The sequence below is a fragment of the Monodon monoceros genome, unplaced genomic scaffold, assembly GCF_005190385.1.
Source record: "Monodon monoceros isolate NGI ecotype Baffin Bay Population unplaced genomic scaffold, NGI_Narwhal_1 Super_Scaffold_20, whole genome shotgun sequence".
Taxonomy (NCBI): domain Eukaryota; kingdom Metazoa; phylum Chordata; class Mammalia; order Artiodactyla; family Monodontidae; genus Monodon; species Monodon monoceros.
Window position 1 is genome coordinate 111,410,801 of NW_021703777.1, and position 20,189 is coordinate 111,430,989.

Here is a 20,189-nt window from a genome sequence, read left to right on the forward strand (position 1 = left end):
ACAGGTGTTCTACATGCACTGAACAGTAGAGTGAGATGAGATGGATAGGCCTTTCCTCCTAACTTTAAAATACAGTCATGCTGGGTCTTGTGCTAAACAGTGAAGTGCAGGAGGAAAGGCCCAAAGTGTGAGGGTCATCAACTACAGAATTCCACAAGGTCTGGCGATCACCAAGGCTACGAGTCACTGCCCAGCCCAGTGCCCACCAGGCCTGGTAAACCAAGAAGTGATGTTAAGGAAGTGGAAACTGGCTGATTTGTATGAATTTGTTTAATCTGTTCTCAACCAATAACATGATTTACATCAGGTGATGTGTTTATGACACCTGGATTCAGAAAGGCAGTCATTTGGTTATGAACTCATTGTTTCCTTTTCAGAAAAATTGACCTCACCCATTAGCCCTTTTATGTAGTCTTCCTAAAGCTTACCACTATCTCCATAATGCCTCCTCAACTGTTCACAAATGTTATTTCACAAGTACCGATGCTTCTCAAATGTCAGGTTTGCAGGGGTTTTATTGCCACATTTCAGGTTGATTAATGTAAGAACAAATAAATAAGGGCTTAAACTGTTGATGCCTCATGGACAGGTAGGGCTGAAGATGGCTGCCAGTAGATAAAATAGTTGGCGATAGAACAAGATTATATTTATAATAAAGACACAGGTCTTAGGTCCTAAGTAGTAACTCCTTTACATCTATCCATTTATACAACTTGCAGTCTTCTCCCCTCTTGCAGTTGACAGGCACCTGACATATATCAAACAATTAATACAAATAGGGTTGATGTTTGGGCAAATTGGACAAGAGAAAGATTTTAAAATTTAATTCTAGGGGTCAGTGGTAAAAGGCAGAGTTTTCATGAACATGAATTCCCTAGAATTTCTTCAGCTCTGTCAGTGTCAGCAGTACTTCCATGTATTGATTCAGTGAATGTTTATTGAGGGCTTATTCTGTAACAGTCACTGTGCTAGAAGGTAAAGATCCAATGTGACAAACGAGAGAGTCCCTGCATCGCAGAATTACAGAAAAGGAAACTAAAAGGACAATACAACTGATGAGGAAACTTCAGAGGACAGAGAAGTAGCAAACCTAGGCGTTGAGTCTCAGGGCTGTCTCCTTGGAAGAAGTACCGTATAGGCTGAGACATAGATGAGCAGGTGTTAGTGGGTTGATGGACAGGAGGGTCACAGAAGTGTGAAGACATAGCTCTTCCAGGAAAGCTACGGCTGGAATGTCAGGATTGGGGTCCCTGCGTAACGTCACGTAATATAAATTACGTTACTCTCTAATACTCTCTCAATGTGCCCTCTACTCTTCCTACATAATACTTAACATGACGTGCAATTCTATATTTATATAATTTTTAAAAATGTCTATCATTCCTCTGCTTGTTTTGTTACCCCACTTTTGGGCACATAGTAAGGCACTCATTTGTTGAATCAACAAGCAGCTGAGAGGTGAGGGAGGGAATAGCAGAAAAGATGCTAGAGAGACAGCCAGGAGACAAATTAAGCAGGGCTTTCTTGATCGTATTAAGGAGTCGTGAACCTTCATTCTAAGAGAAGTAAGAGATAAAGAGCTTTGAGCTACTCTTTGCATTTCAGAAAGATCACTTTGACTGCAATGTAAAAAAACAGATTGGAAAAGAGCCAGGACTCAGTCTGTCAGTTACCTGAGCCAGCTGAAATTATATCACTGGGAGTGGACTTAAAAGAGAGTTAGGATGAGAAATTGAAGAGGTTTGGTGATTGGTTAGATAAGGAAGGGGAGAACAATGGAGTTCTCCAAAATGACTCATAGGTTTCTGCATGGGACAGCTAAGTGAATCATGAAGTAAAGCAGTGTTTTGTTTTTGTTTTCGGTGATGGAGAAATGAGATTCAGTTGTGAGCATATTAAGTTTAAAATGCCTGTAACGTCATCTAAGAGATGTTCAGGAGGGAGTTGGATGGATATCGGTCTCTGAAGCTTATGAGAGAAATTTTGGCTGGGGTTAGAGATTTGTGAGCCATCAGAAGATAAAAACATGAAAGTTGTCCTTTGCTGATGCAGCTGAAAGGATTCTTGCAAGTCCTGCTTCCACAGACACTCTCTGAAGGGTCCTCTTCTAGGCTGACTCCAGCCAGTCCACACACAGAGAAATAAATCACAGAAGAAGATTTATAACTTTGGGAAAAATCACATGGTCTTTTTCAGACACTGTAGAGGCCATTATGACGGCAGAGCCAACAAAGTGGCAGCTGGACTCTATAGGTCTCTACATCGCAGTTCAAAGTTCATCCTTTCATCTCCTTGCTAAGTAGTGATCCTGTGTCACTAGTTTTCTTTGAGCCTCTTTGAGTAAGAGACACATACATCAGGAAATCTGTCGGGGCATTGTTATCCTACAATGCCACGCTGAATTAATCATGTCATTCTATTTACACATGTAATTCCCTTTGACCAGAAATTGAAATTGCTTTTCTTATTTGCTACTTCTCAGCGTGGACCTCTCATTTCATAACTGCTGTGACCTGTGTAGCGAAAGACTCTATGTGCCTTGGATGTGTTTCGTTTGATTTGTTTTGTTACACCAACAATGTTTAAAAGAGCAGTTAACTTGTAGGTGTTGTACTTAGGTACAATACAAGTACCATGAAGTATCATGAAGCCTTTCATCCTACCTATCTCTGGCATTTATTTTAAACACACACCTTCTGCAGATACTTGGTTTGTGACCCTTACCCTAAAGCGTTAAGATCAACAACGAAAGCACATACGTAATACAAAAGTAGGCTAGCAAAGGAAAAGATGAGCTAACGTGTGATGGGCATGGGAAGGAGGAATAGTTTATCAAAACCTCCCTATATTTTACAGAACAAAAATGAATTTGCCATTTTTCCAGGTAGACCTGGCAGAGGAAAGTACACAATAAAAGGCATAACATGAATGAATGAAGCATTTTCAAGGATGTATAGGTAGTAAGGTGTTAATGGTATAAAATGTTTGCAGGCAATAAAGAAGCACCCTGAATGCCATGGTAAGGGTTTTGGGATTTCCTTAGACAGAAGGGAGTGAGGAAAGTATTTGATGCCACAGAAGAAAATGATCATTCCTTTTAAAAAGAGCTCCTTGGCAGCATTATAGATCATGGATTTGAAGGAAGTAAAGCCAGAAGAACTATTAGGTCATTTTCCATGGCATTCATGTCGACACAAATTCGGAATCTACGCTACTAGTGAAACCTTGATCTCTGAAATCATTTACTATAACTGCCTGCTCTTTAAGTCTCCCAGTAAGCACACCCTCATTATTTTTTAGGACTAATAGCCCCTTAATCTTTCTTCCTTGTCCAAGCCTATTCTCCCTTCTTGGCTTCACTCCTATCCCTATTCAGCCTGCAATGTAGGGATCAACGTTTTTGTCTGCACTCTCACCAACACTTCTGATTCCTTTCGCCCCTCGACCTGAGCCCAACCTTTATCTTCCAATCCTCTTACTCACTCTTAGTTAACTTCCTCTCTCTGTGGTTTCTAGTTTCCCGCAGCTGGAAGCTAGAAAAATCTCTCTAGAGGCCTGTTAAAAATTCTAGAACCTCAACCCAGGCCCAGAGAAACTATCTCCAATGAAAACTGGCTTTTAAAATAATATTCTAGTTGATTCTTTTCATCTGGTAAGTTTAGAAAACAATGCATAGATAAGTCCATAATTCCCCAATAGCAACTCCTCTGAATTTATTCCAGAGCCCTAAAGCTGCAGCTCAGCTCTCCTCCCTAATTTGCCTAAATTTAATGCCGAAAGAATGAAACAACTTATTCTTTATTCTCTTGCAAGGATTCTTTACCCTTCCTGTCCCTCTTATTTCACAGCTTAACCCATCTGTTATAAACTGAACGTTTGTGTTCCTCCCCCCACGTCCCATCCCCCAATCCATATGTTGAAGCCCTAACTACCAATGTGACTGTATTTGGAGACATGACGTTTACAAATGTAATTAAGGTTAAATGAGGTCATAAGGCTGAGGCCCTGATTTGTTAAAATTAATGTTTTCCTAAGAAGAGACATCAGAGAGGGATCTCTGAATCTCTGAGAGACTCCCCTCACCCAGACCCTGGCTTCTGTCTCTTTCCAAAGAAAGGCCAAGTGAGCACACAGCAAGATGGCAGCTGCCTACAAGCCTGAAAAAGAGCTCTTACCAGAACCTGACCATACTGGCACCCTGATCTCAGACTTCCAGCCTCCAGAACTGTGAGAAAGTAAATTTCTGTTGTCTAAGGCCTCCAGTCTTTGCTACTCTGTTATGGCAACCTGAGCAGTCTCATAGACCATCCTTTCCTTATTTATGATCCAGGCCCCTCTTATCTCCTCTGAGACAAGCATCTATTTAATTCCTACTAAGTGCACAGCAAGATAAATTTGGTTCTTGTCCTCATGAAGCTGAGCCTGGGTGGAGAGGATAAGATATTACAAGGTTAACTCTTCCTTTTAGTACTTCTCTTTCTCTCTCTCTCTTTCCTATATTTAATCTCTCTCCCTCCATCTGTCTTCCTTCTCCTCTCTCTCTCTCTCACTCCTCCATGCACAACTCCCTCTTTTTTGGTAGTACTCCCTTCTCCTTGATCCCTGGGCCCTCTCTCTCTCTCTCTCTTTGAACTCATTCTCAAAAAGAAAAAAGAAAAAGAATCTCTCCCTCTTTTTAACCTCTCAAGTTACTTGTCGATTCCCTTCTTTCTACAATATTCAGGATACTAAAAGAATTAGTGATCCTATCTTAATATAATCATGTATTTATATTGTAATTTTGCAAATATTTTCAGTAAAATAAACATTTATCTGAGCTGCACACACACAGAGAAAGAATAGTCTTCAAAATACATTCACCTTCCTCACTGGCTCTGTCATAAAGAAAGATCTTATACTCTTATTGTTTTTGTCTTGCTTTATAACCTATTGAAATGTTGACCTCTCCCCACTTGGGCTTATTTCCCTCAGTTCTGATCACTACTCTCCACTCCCTACCAGATAAAGTCTCAAGTCGGACTCCAATTGGCACCTTCCACCATTTCTATCTCAAACCAAGGAATTCACTGTCATCTTTCATACTGTCTGCTTTCCTTTGACCTGACATGCTTTTCCCACCTCTGTTTCCACATGAAAAAGAAACTCTTGCTAACCTATAAGACCAAGCTGACAAATCACCCTTTTGGAGAAGCCTTACTTGGCCCTTCCATGGCTTATCTCCTCTTGGGTTCCCAAAACACTGGAAATAATTGTAATGACATGTTTATAGGTTTAGTAGACAGGTAGTCCCCTGGTTTTTATATTCCTAGTTCCAGGTACTTATTTAATATTTACTAAATATCTAATGAATGAATAAATTAAAACAAGCTACCTTTTCAGTTCTATCTTGTACCATATAATCCTGTGTTCCATTCAAATCAAACTAGCATTAACATTTGTTTCTTAATACTTTCCCAAATTCATCCCAGAACATACTGACACCCTCCCCCACCCTGAGACTTGCTTGCCTAACTCCAAGGGCAGCACCTTCTTTACCCATTAAATGAAATTTAAAATGAATATTTTTGCTGTGACAGATAATGCTGTTTTACTGAACCTAAATCACCAGTGCTGGATTTAAAGGTAGAAATGGTAGAAAGATGTAAAATCAGAATTAAAATGTTTCTACATTTCAACTTCAACACTACTGTTGAACAACAACAATTTTTTTGAACAATTAGTATAACACCAAACACTATTATAACTGTTTTTCGTGTGTCACTAATTTCATCTTCAAAAAAACTCTATGAAGTAGAAATTATTATCATTTTACAGATCAGGAAATTAAGAGACAGATGGTCAATAACTTGTGTAGTAAAATGATCTAGGCTCTAGAAAACTAAGATTTGGATCCAGACATCCTAATTCTAGAACCTGAGTTTTTGACCAGGAAGATTTATTCCATCACCACTTGCTCAGTCTGTATAATCAAATTTCATACATAATCAAACTGCCCTCAAGCAATATAAAATGTTAATTTAATGAGATGGCATCTGATAACTGTAAGACAGGACTGTCTTATTCACTTAAAGATCAGTATTATGGCGAATATGAAATCCATTGAAATACAGTATCTTATCTGATGATTGCTGGGATAGAGAACATAAAAATTATTTTTTGCCACATTACTTATAGGTGAAGTAATTCTACAAGATGTTTACAGAGCATGGTGGAGGAAAAATATAGATGTTTTCCTGAAATGAGTTGTTTTGCACAAAGAAGTGGCTACAAACCAACAAGTTACCAATTACAATAAAAATAGAGTCTGATTGCCATGGAGTCTCTCCTACCATGTGTTCTGTAATGACTCAATTATCCTCCCACTTTTCTTTACTTGAACTACAGTAAGTCCCCTACATACGAACCTTCAAGGTGCAAACTTTCAAAGATGCGAACGTGAGTTCACATGTCCAATCACGTAAGTTAGTTCACGTGTCTGGTGTACATTGTCACGTCCGTGCATCCTCTACAAGTGGTTGTGCTTTTGTGTACTTTACAGTACTGCATAGAGTACAGTAGCACAGTATCTTTATTTCGAGCCCAGGATGTCCGGAAGCAAGCATAAAAGCAGCGGTGATGTATTTGGTACTGCTAAGAAGTGCCAAGCAACAACAACGGAAACGAAAGTGAAGATAATTGAGAGGGTAGAACGAGGTGAAAAAGAGGTAGATGTCACTCGTTCATATAACATGAATCATTCAACCATCAGCATAGTTCTAAAGAACAAGGACAAGATCATGGAAAGTGTGAAGTCTGCTGTGCCAATGATGTCGACCGTAAAACTGAAGAAGCATGGAAAAGTGATGAAGGAGATGGAGAAACTTCTCAGCGTGTGGATGCAAGATCAGCATCAGCGTCAAGTTCCGCTCAACTTAATGCTGATTCAAGAGAAAGGTAAAAGCCTTTACGAAGACTTGAAGTAGAAACACGTTGAAGAATCAGAGGGTGCATCTTTTAATGCCAGCCATGGCTGGTTTCATCAGATCAAGGCTAGAGCCAACCTTCACAATGTAAAAGTAAGTGGTGAGGCAGTGAGTACAAATAAGGTAGCTGCCTGGGAATTTCCTGAAATGCATTGAGAAATTATTGATGCAGGTGCATATTTACCCTAGCAGGGTTTTAATGTGGATGAGACAGGATTGTACTGGAAGAGGATGCCAGACTGAAGTTATATCAGTAAAGAGGAAAAGTTGATGCCAGGCTATAAAGCAACAAATGATAGGCTAACTCTGTTGTTTTGTGGCAGTGCTTCCAGCGATATGAAGCTGAAGCCTCTCTTAGTTTATCATCCAGAGAACCCAAGAGCCCTTATAAATGTAACCAAGGGCTCTTCCTGTTGTGTGGAAGAGTAACCCCAAAGCCTGGGTTACACAGGCCATTTTCCAGGACTGGCTTTTCCACCACTTTATCCCTGAGATAGAGAAATACTGCTTAGGGAAGGATGTCCCATTCAACATTCCTTTGCTGCTCGACAGTGCTCCGGGCCACCCTCCATTCATGGACAACTTTCATCCCAACGTCAAAGTACTGCATGTGCCACCGAATACTAATGTCACTCATCCAACCTATGGACCAGGGAGTTACAGTGATTTTCAAGAAATATTATTTATGTCACACTTTTCATCAGGCAGTAAAGGTGAGTGACGAATCTGGAACAACCTTGTGACAATTTTGGAAGCACTATTACATCTACAAGGCCATAAAAAACATTGACTTTGCTTGGCGTGAAGTTACGGCCATCGTCATGAATAGGGTTTGGAAGAACTTTTGCCCGCAGTTTGTTCACGATTTTCATGGATTTGAGAAGGTGGTTGAGGAGTCCAAAGAGGTCTTCAGCAACTTAGTGACCCTCAGTGAGAAGCTGAAGCTAGACCTGCAAGAAGACGACTTCATTGAACTTCTTGCTGTGCAACACGAGGAGCTGACTAATGAAGACCTGATGGAATTGGAGGCCCAGAGACAGGATGAAGAGAGACAAGAGGAAGAAGAAGTAACTGAAGAAGTGAAGAGATTCATGACACAGGAAATGACAAGGGGATTTTCTTTATTTGAGGAGACACTGTTAGTTTTTGAGGCATAGGACCTGAAGGTAGAACCATACACGAAGGTTGCAGCAGCCATTCAGAATGCAATCCAGTGCTACCATGTCATCTATGATGAGAAAAAAAAGCTACTACCCAGACATCACTGGATCGTTTTTCCAAGAGGGTAGATAGAATTGAATCCAGCAAGGGACCAGAACCTGTGCCATCCACGTCAGGCGTGAGTGAAATTGCAACTTGCCCTCCGTCTCCTACTGCTGACGATCCTTCAGCTCTACCATCTCCCACCTCCTCTCCCCCCTCCAGTCAGTAACTCTTCTTGCCTGTTCACTTGATGCCAGCCCCTGGATGCCAGCTGTTGTACTGTCCTACTATACTTTTCAAGGTACTGGACTGTAAGGTTAAACATGTTCTCTTTATTTTTCGTGTTTGTTTTTTATGTATTATTTGTGTGAAAAATATTATAAACCTATTACAGTACAGTACTATATAGCCAATTATGTTAGTTGGGTACCTAGGCTAACTTTGTTGTACTTACAGACAAATTGGACTTATGAACGTGCTCTTGGAACAGAACTCATTCGTATGTAGGGGACTTACTGTACTGCACAACTTTCCTTCCTGTAGCATCCTGTACTGTTACTTGGGCTTCATTTGATGAGAACACACCTCTGAACACAACAGAAATGTGGGCACTAGGATAAAAGGTTGTCTTCCAAAAGCTACAGAAGGCACTCAAATTAATTTTAATTTCTCATAGAGAATTCTAGGATGCCAAAGAATACATACCAGTTGGAGAAATTCTGGCCTAAATGAAAAACAGGCCATTTCCAGGAACACATACCCTGTTCATGAGATCTTACCATCACAGAGGCTACAGTAGAAGATGAGCAGAAATAAGGAAACAAGGGTCAAAAGAAAGTGAAATCTCCTTAAAGACTAGAACACAGCTTAATAAATTGCTCATGTGTTTATCTTCCTGACTCAGGCCTTGCTCTTACCCCTAAAAGACTCAATGGAATGGAAAGATAGAAAACCTATTGAAAGGGCACAACACAAAGGCTTTTAAAGCCTTCTGAATCACAGCCAAAGCTCCATCCTCCTAGCAGACTAGTGTTTGTGTTTTTACTCTTCAGAGGTGAAGGAGAAGGAGTGTTAGATCCCCCCTAAGTTACTAGAGTTTAGAGTGCTGGTCTAAAGGTGAGTGAGTTAGGAAACAGACAATGTGGGGGGCGGTTAAGAGTCCTGGGCTTCAATTCGGGAGCCATGGAAACCAGGCATTAACTCCTGGTGTTGACTGGAGGCAAATTATTTCATTTCTTTGTTCATCATTTTCCTTTTCTTTCAAACTTGGCAGTTGGACTAGACCAGAGGTCTCTGTTGTCTAGTTCAGATTTGAGGTCTTATGATTCTGTGAGATGGCTGCAGAACATGATGGAGGAAATCACAGTCAGGATTTCACGGGACGTCCCTGGTGGTGCAGTGGTTAAGAATCCGCCTGCCAATGCAGGGGACACGGGTTCGAGCCGTGGTCCAGGAAGATCCCACATGCTGCAGAGCAACTAAGCCCGTGCACCACAACCACTGAGCCTGTGCTCTAGAGCCCGCATACCACAACTACTGAGCCCGTGAGCCACAACTACTGAAGCCCACGGGCCTAGAGCCCATGCTCCACAACAAGAGAAGCCACCACAGTGAGAAGCCCACGCACCACAACAAAGAGTAGCCCCCGCTCGCCACAACTAGAGAAAGCCCACACGCAGCAACGAAGACCCAACGCAGCCAAAAATAAATAAATAAAATAAATAAATTTATTAAAAAAAAAAAAAGATTTCGTCGACTCAAGCCACAATGCTACCCTGATGTCTGAGTTGTAGGATATCATTGAGGTATCTTAATAAGTAACCTTCTGCCCTCTTGGGTACAGTTTAAGACGTACCCTCTGGTCTGCTGTACTCAGTGGGACATACATTGTGTTCCAGTTTAAGTTTTTGGAAGGTGGGTGGAATCTTTTCTTCTTGGGAGCAAGCTGTTCCACTTTGACTTCTAAAGGGCTTCGTGGAAATGAATGTTAAGTTTAAATCAGGAAAAGCAATTTTAACACCACACCTTAAAAAAAAATCATCTTTCAGGGAGGTAATGTTTCATCACGTTAGTCAAAAAGCAAATCTTATTAAGATAATAACTTGTCATCTGTGTGTTTAGTCCTTATTTCACAATATAAGGGTAAAAATGCTACAGTGTGTGTGTGTGTGTGTGTGTGTGTGTGCATTTAATGCAGTTGTCAGTGACAACTAAAAGTTGGCATTTTGACCCAGGAAATGTCAGAATCATCAATCCCAAATTATTGTCATTCAAGATGCTCATCTGAAGTTCTACAAACCTGCCTGATGATTAGGGAACTTTGGGGAACTTTGTGAAGCAGATCATTCCTGGCTTTGTCTCCTAGGGCAGTTTTTCCCAACTTCTCATGCTCTGTAGAATCACCTGGGGAACATTAAAGCTCCAGATATCCAGGCCACGTGATAAAATCTCTAGGGCTTGGCCTGGGTGTGAGTATTTTTTTGTACTTATTTCTGAAATATAATTGACATATAACATTATATTAGTTTCAGGTGTACAATCTAATGATTCGGTATTTGTATATACTGTGACTTGATAACCACAATAGGTCTAGTTAACAACCATCACCATGCATGGTTAACAAATGATGTTTTTCTTGTGAGGAGAACTTGTAAGATCTACTCTCTCAGCAGCTTTCAAACATACAGTAGAGTACTAGTAACTATAGACACCATGCTCTACGTTACATTCCCATGACTTATTTTATAACTGGAAGTTTGTACCTTTTGACCTGCTTCACCTATTTCGCCTCACCCCCTACCCTCGCCTCTGACCTCAGGCAACCACCAATCTGTTCTTTATATCTATGAGCTCTTTTGTGTTTGTCATTTAGATTCCACATATAAGTGAGATCATATGGCATTTGCCTTTCTCTGTCTGACTTATTTCAAGGGCATGAGTATTTTTTAAAGCTCCCCAGTGATTTCAATGTGTAGCCAAGGTTGGAGTGATTAGAGAATGATCCCAGAAATCAAGGGTCAAAATACTGACCAAGAATCAGTATTTTTAGCAATAGCTTATAGGTGATTCTTATGAACACAAAGTTTGGAAGTTATTAAATTTGATATACAAGGATATATTTCAAGTTATTTAAAGAAATAACTGTCCACATTTGACTAACTTCAAAATATATAGTTCGTAATATATATAATATAAAGTTTCTCTTATTTGGGATAAGAGATGTTTTCAGAACCCATGTGGGGTTTAATTGACATTATGTTCCGGATCCTGACCCCATATCACACCTGTCTTCTGGTTCACTCTCACTCTGGTGCACCTAATTAATATTCTAAGCAATGATTCTGTTACATCAGAGCTTCCCAACTGGCAGTTGTTCTTGAAAATGCAGTGAGCCACACCCTAGACCTTTTGAGTGGGAATCTCTGAAGGTGGCGTTCAAAAATTTGCATTTCTAACCATTCAGAAATTTGTATTTCTAAGCCTCCTGGGTGGTACCTGGGTACGGCAAAAGTTACAGACTAGGAGAGCCAGAGAAGACGATGAATGGCGTGAGCACAGGAGGCAGATACTAATATCCTGCTCTCATTTCCTCCAGTCAGGGCACCTTTCATAGAGGCAAACTAAGCCACTCTGTGGTAATACTAAAGGAAGCTTTTGAAAGTGTTTGGCTTGTGGACCGTGAGCATTGTACATATGAAAGGTAAATATGACTCACAAGTCAATGAAATCGCACCTTGTTACTCCACAAACATACTTAACTCTGTGTAGACATTTAAGTGGGAACATGGCCTAAAATTAGGGAAAGTAGGGTTATCAATACACACGCACTTTGTAGCTCCTTGTTCTTGCGAGGTTTCTGTGTAGTGCAGACTTGAGATAATAAATTCATTTTCTAGAAAAAAATCTTAAAATTTTGATTATCATCATCCGGTTGTATATTGAGGTATTTTCTTATGTTCACCAAAGATGCCCCCCCCAAAACCCTCAGAAATAAGTGACCTGAAGTTAAATACTTTTATAAAATACCCACTTGTTTAACATGTCTACCCCCCTAGAATGTGGGGCAGTGCAGGAACTGTATATTCTGTCTTGTTTGCCATTGTGTAACTAGCCCTTGGCGCTCTACCTAGTGTATACATGATTAAAATATTTGATTATTTGAAGAGCAAATGAAGGCTATATATATCACTTGTTGAAAATTCTCCAAATAAGACAAGTTTATAAAAAATTTTCACTTAAACTTATAACTAGAATGGTGTGGAAAACAATAACAGCAGCAGCAGTGACAATCTAGTAACTTTAAACTTGGAAATACAAAGTAAACTCACAGATCTCCTTATGGTATATATTCTGGATAGGAAGTACAGACATTCTAATTATCTATTTTAGATGTGAAAAGTGATGATTCTTAACTCCCTCAGCAAACATCTCAAAGCCCAAATTAGGAGTTGGACTAGTTGCTATTTTTAGCTTTATATTAGCTATGTAATTAATATTAGTTTTTTTGTTTTTGTTTTTGTTTTTTGCGGTACGTGGGCCTCTCACTGTCGTGGCCTCTCCTGTTGCGGAGCACAGGCTCCGGACGCGCAGGCTCAGCGGCCATGGCTCATGGGCCCAGCTGCTCCGCAGCATGTGGGATCTTCCCAGACCGGGGCACGAACACGTGTCCCGTGCATCGGCAGGCGGACTCTCAACCACTGCGCCACCAGGGAAGCCCAATATTAGTTTTTTAATATAGCTTTCTATCTATGTAGAGATCTATGTTTATATATCTACAGATATAATTGGTTCTCAAGCTAGCAAAATATATATCTGAAACAGGAGGGAAGGACGCAGGGCACAACCTTTGAAAGAATGACATAGTCCGAGGACCTGACATAAACTGACTAGAACCAAATGGATCCAAGATGGCAGACAAGTTGACTTTTTCCACTAGACCTCGAGCCTCAGTATATGCTCACGTCAGCAAGCTAAATGACACACCCACAGGCGCCATGACAGTTCCAAGACCGACCACAAGGATCAAAAAGGGGGTGGTGGCCCAATTTTCTGGAAATCCCCACCCCTTCCTGAAATAGCTGGAATACTCCTCCCACTCATTAGCCTATGAAATTACCCACTCCTCTAAAAAGTGACAACCCCATACGCTGGGGCCTATTCTCACCTTCTGAGATGGCCCACACTCTGTCTGTGAAGTGTGTTTCTTTCTCAATAAATCCACTTCTTTCCTATCATTTTTGTCTCTCACTAAATTCTGTCTGCAATGAGACATCAAGAACCTGAGCTTCATTAAGTCCCAAAACCAAGTGTGTGATCTCAGCTGGAAGACTGTGGGTGTTGGCCGGGTTCGAGTCCCGCCTGCATGGGTGCAAGTCCCAATCTGAGGTGCACGTTTTCATATCTATGTATATGGCCTATATGGGAAGTGAAAAGATTATTTAAAGAAGTCCATGGAGTTGCATGATTTAAATTTGACAATTTCCAAGTTTTATACTTAATTTGTTTTTGCTAATTTATTTCTTTGCTGGTATTATTTAGAAATTGATGACAAGTTAATGAAATTTCATATAGGTTAGCATAGTAATAATAGTATTTCACATGAGATAATAGCAGTGGCTGGTAGACTGGCCCAATTCTAGTTCCTGACTATCATTTAATAGCTGTACGTATGACTTTGTATGGGTCAAGGTCCAGTCAGGACAGAGAACACCAGTAGCTTGACTGTTACTTCGGTGTAAATTGTTATTTAAGTTAAATGAAGTAGAAGTCTAGATTTCTCAGAGGTTGCAAGTGCTGGAAGCAGCCCTCATCTCTTAATACCAGGGGAAAAAGAGATGACGTTATTGAAATTTGGAACCATAGGGCATGGGACCCAGACCTCCGAGGAGAAGAACTTAATGAAGCTGGTTCTGCAACAGTTGGACAATTGGGGCTTTCTTGGTGGCGCAGTGGTTGAGGGTCCGCCTGCCGATGCAGGGGACACGGGTTCGTGCCCCGGCCCGGGAAGATCCCCCATGCCGCAGAGCGGCTGGGCAGAGCTGGACAATTGCAAACTGTATTTTCATGCAGGTAGAGGAAAGGACTTCTGCTGGAGTGAGAAACCTTCAGGGCTAATACCCATAGCACACACATGCAGACAAGAAGCCTAGAGGAATCCCACATGAAACAAAAAAGAGCATGTGCCTTCCCCCTCCTCTCCCTCCTCCCCCCTTCCAGTCGCCCTCACACGCCCCCTCTTGGCAGAGACTAACATAGACACAGCTGGAGAAGCAGAAACATGGTTTCTCAGCCTGAGAATCACAAATCACAAGGGAGAAAGGCCAAGAGATAAGTTAATAACTGATGCAAGAAGCATAGTGATAAGCGTTGCATGGTAGATAAGAGGAGACTGGTAGGTTGCCCTAATTTAGTTCCGGACCTCATCACTTAATAGCTATGTGATCTTTGGTTACTTATACTTGATAAAATTAATTTGCCCTAGATATAAAATAGGAAGAGTGTTAACATCTTGGAGTTGTTGTGAGAAGTGAATTCAATAATGAGGTAAACTGCTTATCATACAGGCACAGATGAGTGTGTGACAAATGTGAGCTATTATAAATTTTATTTGCATTATATAGCAAGATAGTACCTTGATATATTTTGAGTAAAAACTGCTGACTTACATAACAGATCAGTGGTTTTCAACTTATGAGTCTTCAGTACCTGGGAAGGCTTGGATTTATAGTAACATTCCTGGAAATTAATATGCATATTTCAAGCAATAAGATTCTGAAAGTATAACTACAGTCATTCATTAATTCGTAATCTTCCCATTATGTGCTGTGTCCCTGTCATTGTAGAATTTACAGTTTAGCAGAAGATAGAGACAACTGAACAATTACAATAAAGTAGTATAAAGGCCAGGATAGGGAAAGTATAGGGATATAACAGATGGGCAACCAACCTCAACAAGGGCTCACAGGATATTTTCCAAGGAAGAGAAGCTTGAGACTCTAGTAGCCTAGCCAGGCAAAGTTTGCAGAGAACACAGGCACTCCACATACTTTATAAAATTAAAAATAAAGAATTTATAAGCAAAAGGTTTTGCACCACTAGTGACAATGGAAAATCTAACATTCAAGGAACATATTAAGATCTTCAGATTGTACAGTGAGAATGTTTAATCCTATTTCTTGAAAGGTTTAAGACAATGTCATATAATTTTTTCAGTCCTTCTAGAGAATTCAGTGGAGTGCTGAGTAGATAAAGCTCAATATATATTTGTTGGAAAGTACAGGTCTATAGTTTTGTACTGTTATGGCTCAGGGTCTGTCTGGTGAGATTGGTATCCATCATACACTGGGGTTATCAGCTGAGCGCCCTGACATTTTAGAACAGAGATTACAAAGTGGGGAAGGAAGCGAATTGTGTTCTATTAATCCATTTAATAATAATCCAGTTTATATATCATATATACGTAATTTCAGAATTATATATATATATATGAATAGCTCTGAACTCTAACACACAACAGTAGTGGGGTGATGTTTCCAAGGCTGTTGCATCACATTTTTTTCCCTCTTGGTCCCTGGTTTTGATTGTACATCCATGTGTTATAGAGATCAAAGAATTATTGCTGCGAACATCTTGGTGGAGTTATTGTTTCAGTGTGAAATGACTCTAGACGTTCCTGACTTCTTTTTATCGTTGAATAACAACTTGACTACACAAGATAATTTTTTGTATTCAGTTTTCATATATGACGTTATTTGTTGTACAATATCATTGGCCAGAAAACATAGATGTCTTAGTTCAATTGCAGATCTGCCTTTAATGATCTCTTATTCTCTGAGCTAATAAGTCATACCTTGCGTTATTTCTTTCTTTATAAAGAAAGAAATAATTTCTTTATAAAATGCATGTGATATTTATCACCAGCCTACCTCCAAGAATTCTACAAATGATTAGTGAGACAATAATTTCAAAGCTGTCTGGTGTTCTCTGGGGAAAATACATTGCATGAAATTAGCATTAAATAGAAGAGTGCATCGATATACAAATGAGAAATAATGATAATCCTTTACCTTTTATGTACTCTTAAACCTTATTAAGAAGTCAACAGACTATTTTTATAATGTTCTTTATCAAGAGGGAAAAAATGATGAAATAGAAATGTGTCTACTTATGTGTGTATATATGTTTTGAGCAGAAACTAGCTTGGGGGAGAATAACTTGGAAAACACAGAGATTCTTGACGCCTTAATTTCTGTAGAGACAGTACACACATGCAAAGTGGGACTAATCATAGGATACACAGAATAACCATAAATTGTTCAGTAATCAAATGAGGAAAAAGACTCAGAAAGGGAAAGTTATTTTTCCAAAGTCACACAAATAGAGAGATGGCCAAGAGAGGATAATTTGCTTCCCTTCCACATTAAATCAGTAAATAATAAGCACGTGCCAAGCATCCTTTTTGGGAAATGTAGGAGTAAGGTACAGTTCCTCAGGAATATACAGTTTAGTATGGTTTCCAGCTCTTCATACATTTATACTGTATTAAGAGAAGCAATTTGAAGAAAGGCATGAATGAACTGGGGGTCCTTGTGATAAAAATACGTCATTTTGAGACATCCAGAGTGATATATTTTATATATTTATATACATATTATATATATTATGTATATAATATATAATATTCCTATATAAATTGGAAAGTTAACTCTTTTGGGAGAACAAAGTAGGGAAATGCAACAGGTTAAAGGTGAACAAAATCTGTTGTGAAGAATTTTTGCACTAAGAATAAATATTCATCAAATTAATACAAGCACAGTACTCCAAGATACCATAACAGTTACACTTTCAAAAAACCTGACCATCTTTCGCTATTCTATATTTGTCTGCTTTTACAATGTACTAAGTTAAAGATAGGAGTAGCTCTGCATCTAGAGGGCACACTCACCTATACTAATATATCCCTTTCTTTGTGGACTAAATTTCCCTTTTCACAGGTGTAGTTAAAATTAAGCCCAGTCATTTTGTTAGATAAACTAGTTACTGCTACTTCCGGGTAATTTCCATAAAGTACTGGTAAGACATAATTCGATACCTAAAGTTCTAAATGACTTAGTGGTCTAATTGCTTATCTTAGTGCTTAAGACATCTACAGGGGAGAGCAAAGCCTTTAAACCATTAGGGCTGTGTCAACTACCTTAGTCACTTATTTTGTAATGTTTTAATGGTTGCGATCTCTATTACAGGCCAAATCCACGGTCAGATTTGCAATCCTGATCTATGTAATCTGTATTGCTTCTAAAAACCTAGGCACTTATTCTATATTACGAAGCTTCTCTTTAAATATGAAAGTAGTAGGCAGAATGAAAAATATAGGTTCTATAATGATACAGTTAAATAGGCTATTCTTCTATAAGCTCACTTTCTAAATACTCTGTGTCAATAGTAAGACTACATTTACTACCAGATAATAATCATAAAATCATAATTAAAAAAACTACCATTTCCAAGCAAGTGTTCTTCAACCTATTATTTATTTAAATTGACTGAAACTCAAGTATCCAATAGCATTTATCAACTGCCTATTATGTTCTAAGCAGTAGGACAAATGTATTTAATAATTGCGAATCTCGCTTCAAAGATATATTTTCCAAAAAAATTATATTGACTCATAGGTTTGAGGCTAATATTATTAAAAATTGATTTGATTTGAAAGTGGCTATACATATACAAACTGATTTTAAAAATACTTTCAAATGTAGCTACCTAAAAACACAGCTGTCCTTCAGCTATGCTTTGGGATGCCCTTCAACTCTGTTTCTATTTCTCAAAGTAGATTTGAAAGTTCCCATTTGGAACTGTTTTTAGAGCAGGTTAACAAGCCACAGTAAACATGTAAGTGTCAAACAGTAATCAGTATCGAGGCTGCAAAGAACAAAAGAGCTTTATGTGGGGTCTTAAGTATTGCAATGTGAGAAACACAAATTTGGCTAAAATTGAAAGAGTGTTCAGGAGAAGAGAAAAGGTCAGGGTCTTATACAGACAAAAGCCACACGATTAAGGTTGTCTGGCAAGAATTGTGATCGACTCTGACCACGAGTCAGGAAATATTTCTCCTTAAGGAATCATGAGTAATTTTAGGATAAGGATCTGAAAGTATCTCGAGTTTCTGGCAGATGTTCTGGATGCCTTCATTAGGAAAATAAGTGGTCAAAAAGATTCTGAGATGTGCGTAAGTCACCCTTTCTCAGTGGCCTCCCGACTCCATTTTAAGAGAACTCTCCTAGCAATACCAACTTCATTTTGATTTTCCCTTTACATAAGATGTTTCTTAGTAGTCATGTTTTTTTTTTTTACCAAAATATGACTTTACCATCTTGACTTGATCCAGTTCACCAGGTTTGCTTGGCTCAGAATAGCATTTATTTCCAACAAGCAAATTCATTCACAAAAGACAAAGATTTCTCATCATTGAAAATGTTCCTGAGAATTGTGCCACAGGCCCTGATGGCAACTTTTCAAGATTAATTCTAGCTTTCCTTGACTAATGGCTACTGTAGACAGTTTCCCAAGGTAAGGGCTTGGTAGGAAATGATTTATTTGGATGTCTAAGTTCTGGTATTTTTGTTTAAACAATCTGTTTCATTAATTTATGTTACTTGATTAGGCATTGTGAGTTAATGATTTTCTCTGCTATTTACGGTTATTTACAGATCCTATAAATTAACACAGCTCTTATTGCCACTTCACCCAAGCTTTGAAGGGATCATTTGAAACTCAATAGTGAAGCATTAAAGGATTTTCAGGTATTTTTATTAATTAATGAAAACCAAGGCTAACAAATGTCTCCTGTCTATGTCTTAATGATCTTGTGTGATATTACAGACACTAATGGTTTCCTTTGCAAGAGTTAGTTAATGGTCTTATGCCTTTATTAACAGAATCCCTCTCTTCTATGAAATGACCAGAAAGTGGGTGTGAAGAAAGGTGGAATACTTTAAGGAAGTACTTAAGGGGAGGGGACTAAAAGAGAAAAGAGGACGCAAGAAAGAATTTCTTATTGTTTGAAGAATGCATGCTTCTCATTAACTTTATGTACACTGCATGAATGCTTGCATGGTGCAGGAAAAATATTTCAGGAACAAACTTTAATACTATTAATGGGAGCTGATTCTGCAATCCACTCCATTTTTCATTACCATTTTAATGGTTTTAAAAATAAGCATTTGTTTAATTTGAATAATTCTGAAGGCTCTGGGGCAAAGGACCTGTCCCTACTTGTTACCCTGGGGAAAGTAGGCCTGGTGCATAGTGACCAGGGAATGTGGGTGCCTGATAACAGAAGTGGGCATAATTTGTCCTTAATCAGCTGCTCAGGAACGAAAACTGACCAGACTCTAGCCGGGACCTCCAAACTGGGTCAAGGCTATGCTTTAAAAACTTTAAATATAATTTTAATTATATTACAGTAGGAGATGCTTAATACATATTTATTGAATGAGTTGTTTAAAGTTGAATATTATTTATGGTGCATTTTTGAAATTGAAAATTTTTTCATGTTTTATATGTTCTAGGACATAAATACAGCTTTATACATATGATTAGATTGAACGTCGGCACAACTCTGTGCAATACACTTACAGGTTATTGGATATTCTCCTATGTCCACTCTTTCTGATGGACTTTAAAATAATTTTCTTGAGTGCCAACATTCCTAAAAAAAAAATAAGCATTTGTTGTAATTAGCTACAATTATTATATGGCTATTTTTCAGTTATAACTACAGAATCCAAATCAGGGTTAATTCTAAGATATTTCAAAGAAACCTGTAATCATAATTTACACCGATCATAATTTTAACACTTCTATTATCTCTAAAAATTATTAGAACTACACAAATGCTTACAATCAAATTGCCTCAGTTTTCTCACCTATAATATAAAAGAGTAAAACAACTGATTAATTCTGAAATCTGGCTGATCAAAATAAAATTGGGAGCTTTTATTTTTAATGATTTTTAAAATTTTT